This window comes from Leptonychotes weddellii, chromosome 6, assembly GCF_054177405.1.
Source record: "Leptonychotes weddellii isolate Sample4059 chromosome 6, ASM5417740v2, whole genome shotgun sequence".
Lineage (NCBI taxonomy): Eukaryota > Metazoa > Chordata > Mammalia > Carnivora > Phocidae > Leptonychotes > Leptonychotes weddellii.
In genome coordinates this window covers 24157413-24167363 of record NC_138374.1, presented here as the reverse complement: position 1 = coordinate 24167363, position 9951 = coordinate 24157413, and the positions used below count along the sequence as shown (strand labels likewise).

Below are 9951 nucleotides of genomic sequence, written 5' to 3'. Positions count from 1 at the left end.
CAGTCCTCCCACATCTTGCCTTTCTTTCCTCTTCTTTCTCCTCCGCCGCTTGCTCCTGCTGTTTGTCCCTCTCCTCCCTCCTCTTCCACTTTGAAAGACTAATTTACCTTTCTCTGTGCTCTTTTTCTTCACATCTTTCTCTCTTCCTCTTCTCGGCTATCTCCCGCCCTCTCCCCCCACCTTTCCTCTCTTCCAATTAAGGCAGCTTCGTGGACAAAGCAGAGTTTGGAATGAGGCAAACCAAAGAGTCATTCTAACCCTGCTACCAACATTCTAATCCAGCCACCATCACCGAGTGACCTTGGACAAGTAACTTAACTATCACCCGTCCTACTCCTGCCTACCCCTCAGAATTAAAGGAAGCTCTTTCTGTCAGTACTTAGGCTGGGCACTCAGGCCTGGGTGGTTCGCCTGTTAGTCTGCACCTTTGGCTTGCCCAGGCTATGCTCTCCCAGCCTTAAGAGGGCTATCATCTCCCTGGTGATACCAGGTTCAGTCCTGTGGGAGAGGTGTGGCCTTGGTGCTTGCTAGCTAGGGAGTTGCAAGGAACAGGACAGATGTCCCAAGGAACATGTGGAGTCAGGCTGGGTAGCTTGGGTGCCCCTGAGGGCCCTAAGTGATCCTAAAGGAAATCCGACCAGTCATGTCTCTGCTTAAAACCCTGCAATGGCTCCTAATTGTCAAGATAAAGGCTAACCCCCCTAGCCTGGCATACAAGACTTTCAGCACCTGACCCTGTCTTTTTTTTTTTTTTTTTTTTTTAGTTAAAGCACAGGGACAGGACTCATGGGCAGGAAGAGCTGCCTGGACCTAACCCTGTCTTAATATCCAATCTCTGAGTGGTTTCCTGCACATCTCTGGCCTTTCTTCTGACAGTAACATACTTCCAGTCTTCATCTTGCCAACTCCTACTCATTTTCCTCAGCTCCAATCAGGTTTCATTCTCTCTGAGAAACTTTTCCTGAACTTCCAAGATAGCCAGATGTCTAGCTTCTTCCTCCCACAATGCTCTTACACATACCCTCTATTATCCCACCCACTATACTGAAGAGATCAGCTTATGTGATGTCCTCTATGATGCTAAGATTGAGGAGGGCAAGTACCATGTCTTCCTCATATTTCTATTCCTAGGCATAATGTAGGACTCAATACTGAAATCTGAGGCAGATGTTCTGCCTGGTAAGATGATGGGCATGTTCATCTTTCTCCTCCTCATTTCTAACATAATCCAATTCATGCTTTTTAATTTTTTTTATTTTTTACAAGATTTTATTTATTTTTAAAGATTTTTATTTTTATTTATTTATTTGTCCGAGATTGAGAGAGAGAGAGAGAGAGAGAACACAAGCAGGGGGAGTGGGAGAGGGAGAAGCAGGCTCCCTGCTGAGCAAGGAGCCCCATGTGGGACTCAATCCCAGGACCCTGGGATCATGACCTGAGCCAAAGGCAGATGCTTAACGTCCGAGCCACCCAGGTGTCCCAAAAGATTTTATTTTTAAGTAATCTCTATGTTTAACGTGGGGCTCGAACTCATAACCCTGAGATCTAGAGTTACATGCTCCATTGATAGAGCCAGCCAGGCGCCCCAACCATTCAGCTTTTAGGTTGATTCATTTTTGGAGGTATATGAGAGTGGAGATGAGGAAGACAGGGAGTTTTGGTCTGCTTAGGATTTTCCAGTTGGCTATCCAGACCTCTCAATCTGAGACACGCCCAGAAGACCAAATCCCAGTTTTCAAATGAAAGTGGAAATGGTTCAGATGTACTGTGGAAAGATGTGCTAAGGTGGTTTTATCTTCTTCCTCTGACTCTCTTTGGTTGAAAGATCCTCAATCTGGACCCAGAGTTCAGGAGCCCAATATGCAGGTGCAGGGAGCTGTTGAGGAGTTCTTCAGGTCTGATGTTTAGTCTTGTGGATTCTTCAAATTAGAGGAATCTAGAGCATTCCCACATTCCTACAGGTTAGGGGTTTCTCTGGATTTGGATCATCCATAAGTGGAAGAAATGAGGAGAAAGTTGGTATCTTTTTCCACTCCCTCAGCAGTCTCTTCAGGTCTGCCTGTAACCCTGGGTTCTATCCCAGCAGATAGGCTGAGAATTCCACCATTCAATCAGCAAGGAGGAAACCCCCCTGTCTTCTTCCCCCACTTTTCTCACTTCTAGGTAATTCTAACTATACTGGAAACCTGTATCATCTCTAGCAAGGGGAGAGGCAGCTGGGGGTAGAAGAGTGAAGATTGGGGTGGGCATCTAGCTCTTAAACCTTTTAGCATTTCCAAGGCAAACAGGAAAAGCTTCAGTTTCCTGTCACTGGTGATGCTGACTAACCCCCTGATTAGCTTTTTTCCAGGTAGGTAAGGAGCACCCAAGGCTTAGTATGAGGAGAAGAGTTGGGAATCACAGCCTGATAGACTAAGGCATAAGAGGTAGTGAGAGGCAGTGAAAAGGAGAGCTGGACTGAGGGTGAGGACACCTGGGTTTGTCTCTCTGCTCTGCCTGCTCTGCCATTAACTAGCTATGTGAACGTGGGGGCCATCTTTCCACACTGGGACTCGGTTTCCTGCTCTGCAAATTGAGACCTGAATTAGATATCCAAGATTCCTGCCTCCTCTCATTTTCTCTGTTTCTGGATGATAGGAACGGGCACAAGACACAGAAACAGTTGGGATGGGACAGACAGGTGTATGAGAAGCCAAACGGCAGGCAGACGGGAGGGTGGGGGAGGGGAGGATGGACTAGATTGAAGGACTGGTCCTAGGACGGAAAGAACCCAGAGCTGCCTCGAAAGGAAGTGATCCCTCAAGGGGCAAGATACTGGCCTAGATGACTTTGATAGGTGGTGGCCGGGGGTGCGCAGGAGAGTAGGGTCGCCCGCTCAGGTTCTCAAAACGGACCCCGCCCCCTTTCCAGCAAATCGTAGCTTTCCTCCCCATAATGCCCAGCAGCCACTGCTAAACCGCGCACTGCAACCGAACTCTACCTAACTCCGCCTCCCTGACCGCCCAGTACAATTTCTCCATTTTTATTGGCTTTTATGGCTGTCATTCAGAGAGTACCCGTATTCGTTGGTTGTTCCCCCTACCTACTCTTTTCTTTCCCTTTTAATCTCGCCTACTTAGGCTGTACTTGCCCCCCCGAAGCCAATTTCCTTTTTCTATTGGGTAGCTGGAATGCCATTTCTCACGATACAAGCCTATGATTGGCTGTGCGCGCCAGGGCTCGCGCAGTTACCAGGCAGCGGGCTAGACTGAGGCTAGTTACCACGTCAGTGAGCTGACAGGGAAGGTAGCCGGCTCCACCGCCCGTTCCGGCCGAGTCTTTCTGGCCGACTGTGCGGTCCCTGACTTCGGCCTCAACTTCCAGGAAACGGGCTCCTTCCCTTCTCCCATCTGCCACCAGAGCCGGGAGAGTCGGTTAAAGACGTCTTCGGGGCCCGGGCTGGACATGAACAGCGGCTGCGGGTCCTGGGACTAGGCCCCGCCATTTTGGATCCGCTGACAGGTCAGCGAAGTCTCTTCTTAAGAGTTCCAGTGTCGTGAAGGCCGCCCTGACATCGCCATAGGGAATGAGGGGAGGTGGGCCCTTAAGTTGGACGAGCCGGGTGGGTTAAGAACGCAGGGGCAATAATAAAACAGGAAGAGATTGTTGTGGGAGAGAAGTGGGAGGCATGCAGGGGGCAAAGGTCAGGCCCTTGCGGCCAGAGGGGCGACTTCAGCTCTGACTTCTGATCCCTTTCGGGTGCTGGAATCTTTCTTCTTGTGTTCCCAGGCTTCACCTAGCCTTCAGCTCCCCTCTTCTAGAGCTTTCGGTATCCCAAAGAGCCCAGTCCTCAAAAGCTGAAAGCACACCTAAAGAACATTGTATCTACTTTTTAGGGTTGATTTTTAGACCTTAGAAATTAGAATCTCTGCAGATCCTGTACAGCGTCCACTTCTGTGTGACTGCCTCCTTAATACAGCTGAACTGCTTCATTAATACTGGATGATGAACTAGTGCAACCTAGACTCAGGTAGTGAGAAGAGGTGTGGAAGGATTGAGGCCAGTCTTATGAAGATCTGGGCTAAGAGAAGACTTTCCACTTCTGGGGCAGCTCAACTGCCAGTCTGGGTCTGTATGTAAACACTGGACTTATCTTCTGAGACTGTTTCTTCCTTTACACAATCTTTTACAGATATTCTCTTCTGGTGTGTATTTTGGTTGGCATTTCCCCCCAAGGTGGTCTCGTCATTTGGCCTAAAGAGATGTTTAATCACAAGGGAGCCACTCTATTATGACATATTTGGTCGAGAACAGAGAGGGATTTGAGTATTGGTGAAGTTTGGTAGTTGGCCTATTATTTTTAATGGGTAAAAAGGCTCATGAAAGATGTTCAGCTAATTTAAAAGTGGTAGGGTCAGGGCAGCAGAGTGAATGATGGAGCATAACTCCAAGGAGTAGTTTATGGCACTGTGGTAATCTTTGATAAACTGCTGTATTGTAAAACTGTAAAAGTCTTCAGAGTGCCTTCAGAAATGAGGAATAGTGTAAATAGTGTTTTTTGATGCACAACATAGAAATTTTTATGCCTTTAATTCAGGTACATAAGGCACTTCTCTGGGCCCTGTGGAGGATACAAATAGAAAGGTCTGTTTTGGGATTGCTCTGTTTAATTTACCCACTTCTTAAAAGCAGTGGCATATATGTACAATGGCCTACCTAGAGCATGAGCTATAAGCAGTATCAACCTAATGCCTTTCAGAAAGTAATGGACACTCAAAAAGTGTTATCTGTACCTAGGATTAGTTGTATGTAGTATGTGATCCTGACTTGTGGCCTAGTTCTGGCCTTGGCAGTCAGGACTTTGCAAGGTGAGGTACTAACAAGGAGGATCAAAACCTCATTGTGTTAGAAGGAAAAAAATGTATAGGAGTGACAGTGACTAAACTCAGTTTCTTCTTACCTAATGCCCTCTGCCCTCCTGAAATTTTGTGTGTGTGTGTGTGTGTGTGTGTGTGTGTGTATGTTGGTGGGGGATAGCATTGTTTGTATTTATCAATTTTAAATAAGTGGGAGGGAAACGGTCCAGGAAACAAGTTTGTATTTTAGCTTGCTGATCTAAGTTGCAGAATTTCTACAAAAAAATAGAAAGTGGCTTATGAAATGACATAGCCCAGGAAGTATCCAGGTTTGATGAACCTGCCTTGCTCACCTGGGTTGATGTGCCCTGTTGTGCCCTGTTGAGTTGATAGGCTTTTGCATAATAGGCAGTCTAGTCTTTGAGTAGATAGTGTGACCAATCCAGCATCTTTTCAGTTGGGCCTGGAGGTGACTCAGGCCTCAAAGATTTCCCCTTTCTTTACCAAAAAGTCATTTTCTAGGTAGCAATAGTTTTTCACCCCCAACCCTCACCCCAGATCAGAAAATTTGTTCTTTTGTATGTCAACCATACTTCAATTAAAAAGAAAGAAAAGAAAATTTGTTCTTCCTTCAAGACTTGAATTTGAGTTATATTTCAGAGGTGGCTGTAGACAGTGTCTTCTAATCTTGACAGTGATGCTTATTGGCTCCGTGGGAGCTCAGGTTGTAGACACCTCTCCTCATGAGTAGCCGGGCACCAATCCCAGTTGAACTCATAGTTCTCAGAGTTCCACTACTTTCACGTTCCAGAATGCATGATGACTGCCACTTTTAGATAATAACTTCATTGATAGGGTACTTAGACTGGCTAGTGTGGGCAGCTGGAGAGGCAAAAGATGCAGTTCCTGCTTTTAAGGAGACACACTGTATTTATACAGTACTCTCTGGAAGGATCATCCTTGTCTTTGTTTGCCACTTCTGTTGATTGATCACAGTCTGTCCCTGTGGTTCAGTGTGACTGATTAGAATGATTCTGCTGTTGGGGTAATAATGGTGAAGTTGAGTTGAAGGGAGAAGGGGAGGTTTGTTTTACCATCAGGCTGAAAAGGCTTGTGTAAATATAATTAGCAGCTGTTTAGCTTTTATTGTTCTTTTTCTATATTCAGTATGTTCAACAGCAGTTGTTTAATTAAATGAAAACATAATAGAGCAGTCTGTTGATTTGGAGCCCCAGTCATAGTGAGAGTGATCATGGAAGTAACGATTTGTTGCTGTCACATAAACCAAGGATTACAAGCTTAAATGCCTGAGTATCAGGCAGGTAATGTAAATGAGGGAAGTAAGCCAGGTATGAATGTATTAGGATGTAGTAGGGACTGTTGTGTACTGGCATGTGGGCACAGTATGACCAGTCTTCCTATTTTTCAGGAGAAACTTGAAATTCAGATCATTGTGTTTTAAACTCTTGGCAACTAGTTAAAGTCTTTAAAAACCTTTTCCGGATAGAACAAATATGTCTGTGGATTGGATTCTATCCATCATGGGTGGATGATGACCCCTGATAGACAAGACATGCCTTATGAGACTTAATCACTGCAGTTCTCCTTATATAATCACACAGGCTAACTTTTTATCTTTGTCCTACTCTGTGAACTGTCACCCTCAGTTGTCACTTTGGGTGCTATGAGTGGTTAAAAGATGAGTGAGAGAGAGAAGCATTGTTTCATTTTTCATCTCCAGGCTGGTAGAAAGGACATCTTTGGACTTATCTTAGTGGCTCACCTTGCATATCATCTTGGGATAGACTCAGAATCTCCATAGAGGGAGGAGGTGTCATGGCAGAGCTGAGGTACACTGGTTACCTGATTATTGGGTTTGGGAGGATTTTCCAGTCGTGACCTGTCAGGGCACCAACTCTTTCTAGTTTGACTTTCACTTACCTCCACCCTCTGGGTAAATTTCTTGAGCCAGTAAGTTATTTACTAATTCAGTAATTCTTGGTCACTCTCTGTGCTTTATTAGCACAGAACTGTGTTATATTCTTTGGCTAGCTCTGGGAATTTTTTTTGGTGGTGTTGTTTTTTAAAGATTTTATTTATTTATTTGACAGAGAGAGACAGTGAGAGAGGGAACACAAGCAGGGAGAGTGGGAGAGGGAGAAGCAGGCTTCCCGCGGAGCAGGGAGCCCAATGCGGGGCTTGATCCCAGGACCCTGGGATCATGACCTGAGCCGAAGGCAGACGCTTAACGACTGAGCCACCCAGGTGCCCCTAGCTCTGGGAATCTTACAAGCTGCATCTTTAGTGCTTCTCTGGAATACTTGAGAGAGTGAAGATAAACCTTGGAAGGGCCAGTTCAGGGTTATTTAGCTTCTGCCCGCTCAGAAAGCCCATCCATTTTCTTGGTTTGCACAGCTCTGTATTAGACAGCAAAGCACCATGAAGCAGACAAATAGTTTTTGCCTTTGGAGAATCTAATTTCTTATTGGATAAGGACAACTTTTTTTTTTTTTTTAAGATTTTATTTATTAGAGAGAAAACACACACACACACACACGAGTCGGGGGGACAAAGGGAGAGGGAGAAGCAGACTACCCACTGAGCACGGAGCCTGACTTGGGGCTCTATCCCAGGACCCGGAGATCAGAACCTGAGCTGAAGGCAGATGCTTAACTGACTGAGCCACCCAGGGGCCCAAGAATTATATATTTCTGAGAATATGTGAACATGCATATAGCACATGAGGAGACTTCAGGAAAATAGATAAGAAAATAGACTGGTGGGTAATGTGGGTTCTTTTTGTCTTTAGAGTAGCCTGTGTGGAATTTGTAAGAATATGAAGTTCTTCAGTTTTGCAGATAGAGAAACAAATACGGGATGCAGAAAGAAGGTTTGCCTGCCTGGCTTAGAGTCCTTGTCTTCTATGAAGTTATTGTTCTCACAAGAGCTGGATGTGAGCTGCACTATATTGAAGAGTCAGTCTTTGATGTTTTTTCATCCATTTGTTCATTTGCTCCTTCAGTATTTATCATTTATCTTACAGGCATTGGGGATAAAAAGGTGAATAAATCATGGTGTCTTCCTGAGATACCTATAGACTCATGGGAGAGACAAACTAAATGAATAATTATAAATGAGTATAAGTTCTTTAGAGCTATGTACAGTGTAATGGGATGACAAAAAGGACTACTAATCCTCTCTGGGGGAGTGGGTTAGCTAGGGAAGATCTCACAGAGCAGGCATCGTAATAACAACTAATTTTTGGAGGGTTTAAATAGTGCTGGTACCATGCTAGGTGCTTTACAGTCTTACGTAGGCCTCACAACAAACAGATGAGGAGGTACTATCTTCATTTTGCAATGGAGAATTGTAAACTGGGGCTCAAAAAGGCTAAGAAACTTGGCTAAGATCATAAAGGTGGTAACAGTCGGGACTGTTTTGCTTCTGAAGCTTGTTCTTGTAACCACTGTGGTATTCTGACTTTCTCATTGACTTTTGGATGGAATGACTAAGGGTTTACCAGGTGGACAAGAGTGAGAAAAAAATATGCAAAACAGAGAAGGAACAATAAGTGCAAAGGCAGACAACAAAGACCATGATTTTAAAAAAGAAGGAACTTTTGATGGTCTATTTCATACATAGAGAATATGTATAACATATATGGGGCATCAGTGTCCCCTACCCAGCTTAAAAAACAAAATATCACCAAAACGAGGGCTGCTTGTATATCCTTCTCTGTTAGTCACATTCCCCCTTCCCTTGGCCACTATTCTAAATTTTTTTTGTGAGTTTCTCTGGGGTATAGTCTTAGCAATGTAATTGCTGAGATATAGGATATGAAGTTCTTCAATTTTGCAAGATGATGCTAAATTGTAATCCAGATGAGTTGTATCCATTTACATACTCACTAGCCACTTGCTCTGCATTTTTATCAACTCCTAATATATATTTTTTTAAGATTTTATTTATTTATTTGACAGAGAGAGAGATAGCGAGAGCAGGAATACAAGCAGGGGGAGTGGGAGAGGGAGAAGCAGGCTTCCTGCTGAGCAGGGAGCCCGATGTGGGACTCGATCCCAGGACCCTGGGATCATGACCTGAGCCAAAGGCAGATGCTTAACGACTGAGTCACCCAGGCACCCACCAACTCCTAATATTGTCAGATTAAAATTTTTGTGCTGTAAAATGGTATCTCATAAACTTATTTTACAATTTTCTTGATTATTAATGGAGCTAATAATGTTTTCATATATTTATTTGCTGTTTGTATTTCCTTATTCTGTGAAATGCCTATTCATGTCTCTTGCCAATTTGGGGGAGGGTTTATATGTCTATTCTTATAGTTTTGTAGCATTTTATTTTTTTATTTTATTTTATTTTAACGATTTTATTTATTTATTTGAGAGAGAGAGGCAGCGAGAGAGGGAACGCAAGCAGGGGGAGTAGGAGAGGGAGAAGCAGGCTTCCCGCCAAGCAGGGAGCCCGATGCGGGACTTGATCCCAGGACCCCAGGGTCATGACCAGAGCCAAAGGCAGACGCTTAATGACTGAGCCACCCAGGCGCCCCTGTAACATTTTATATTATGGATATTGCTTCTTTATTAGTTATATGTGTAAGATATACAAATATTTTCTCCCAGTTTGTGACCTATCTTTTCTCTCTTTTTCATGGTGTTTTTTGAACAAATGTCTTTAATTTTAACATGATTTAATTTACCAGTTTTTTAAACCAGTTGTGCTTTTTGTTTCCTGTTTAGGTGCTTCTCTTCTATGCTGAGATTATAAAAATATTCTTATATATTCTAAAACTTTTCAAGTTTCCTTTTTTACATTTAAGTCTTTAATTCATTTGAAATAGACTTTTTTTTTAATTCCATGAAGTAAGGATCCAATTTATTGTTTCCGTTTCTCCTGCTTTTGTTTAGATCTAGAGGGAGTTGCTAGTTGATAGAGTGACTCCTTCTCTTTGGATCCTCTTGGGGTGAGTAACTGGGATGCCACAGAGCACCAGGGGAATGCTATAGACTCAGCTTTAAACAGACAGTACTTTCAAAGGGTATATGTGGCTTAGAGTCTCTGGGCCAGTGGCTTATCTGGCTGGGGATGTTAGTTGCTG

General features: G+C 43.9%; 1 protein-coding gene across 5 annotated transcripts in view; it reads left to right on the top strand.

Moving 5' to 3' along the window:
* Positions 1–3246: 3246 nt before the first annotated feature.
* Positions 3247–9951, top strand: part of GBF1 (golgi brefeldin A resistant guanine nucleotide exchange factor 1) — a 107609-nt gene continuing 100904 nt past the window's right edge. For all 5 annotated transcript variants that reach the window (XM_081822800.1, XM_081822798.1, XM_081822799.1 and 2 more), the window contains exon 1: positions 3247–3501. The gene's annotated coding sequence lies outside the window, so the exon portion shown is untranslated. The remainder of the gene's footprint in view (positions 3502–9951) is intronic.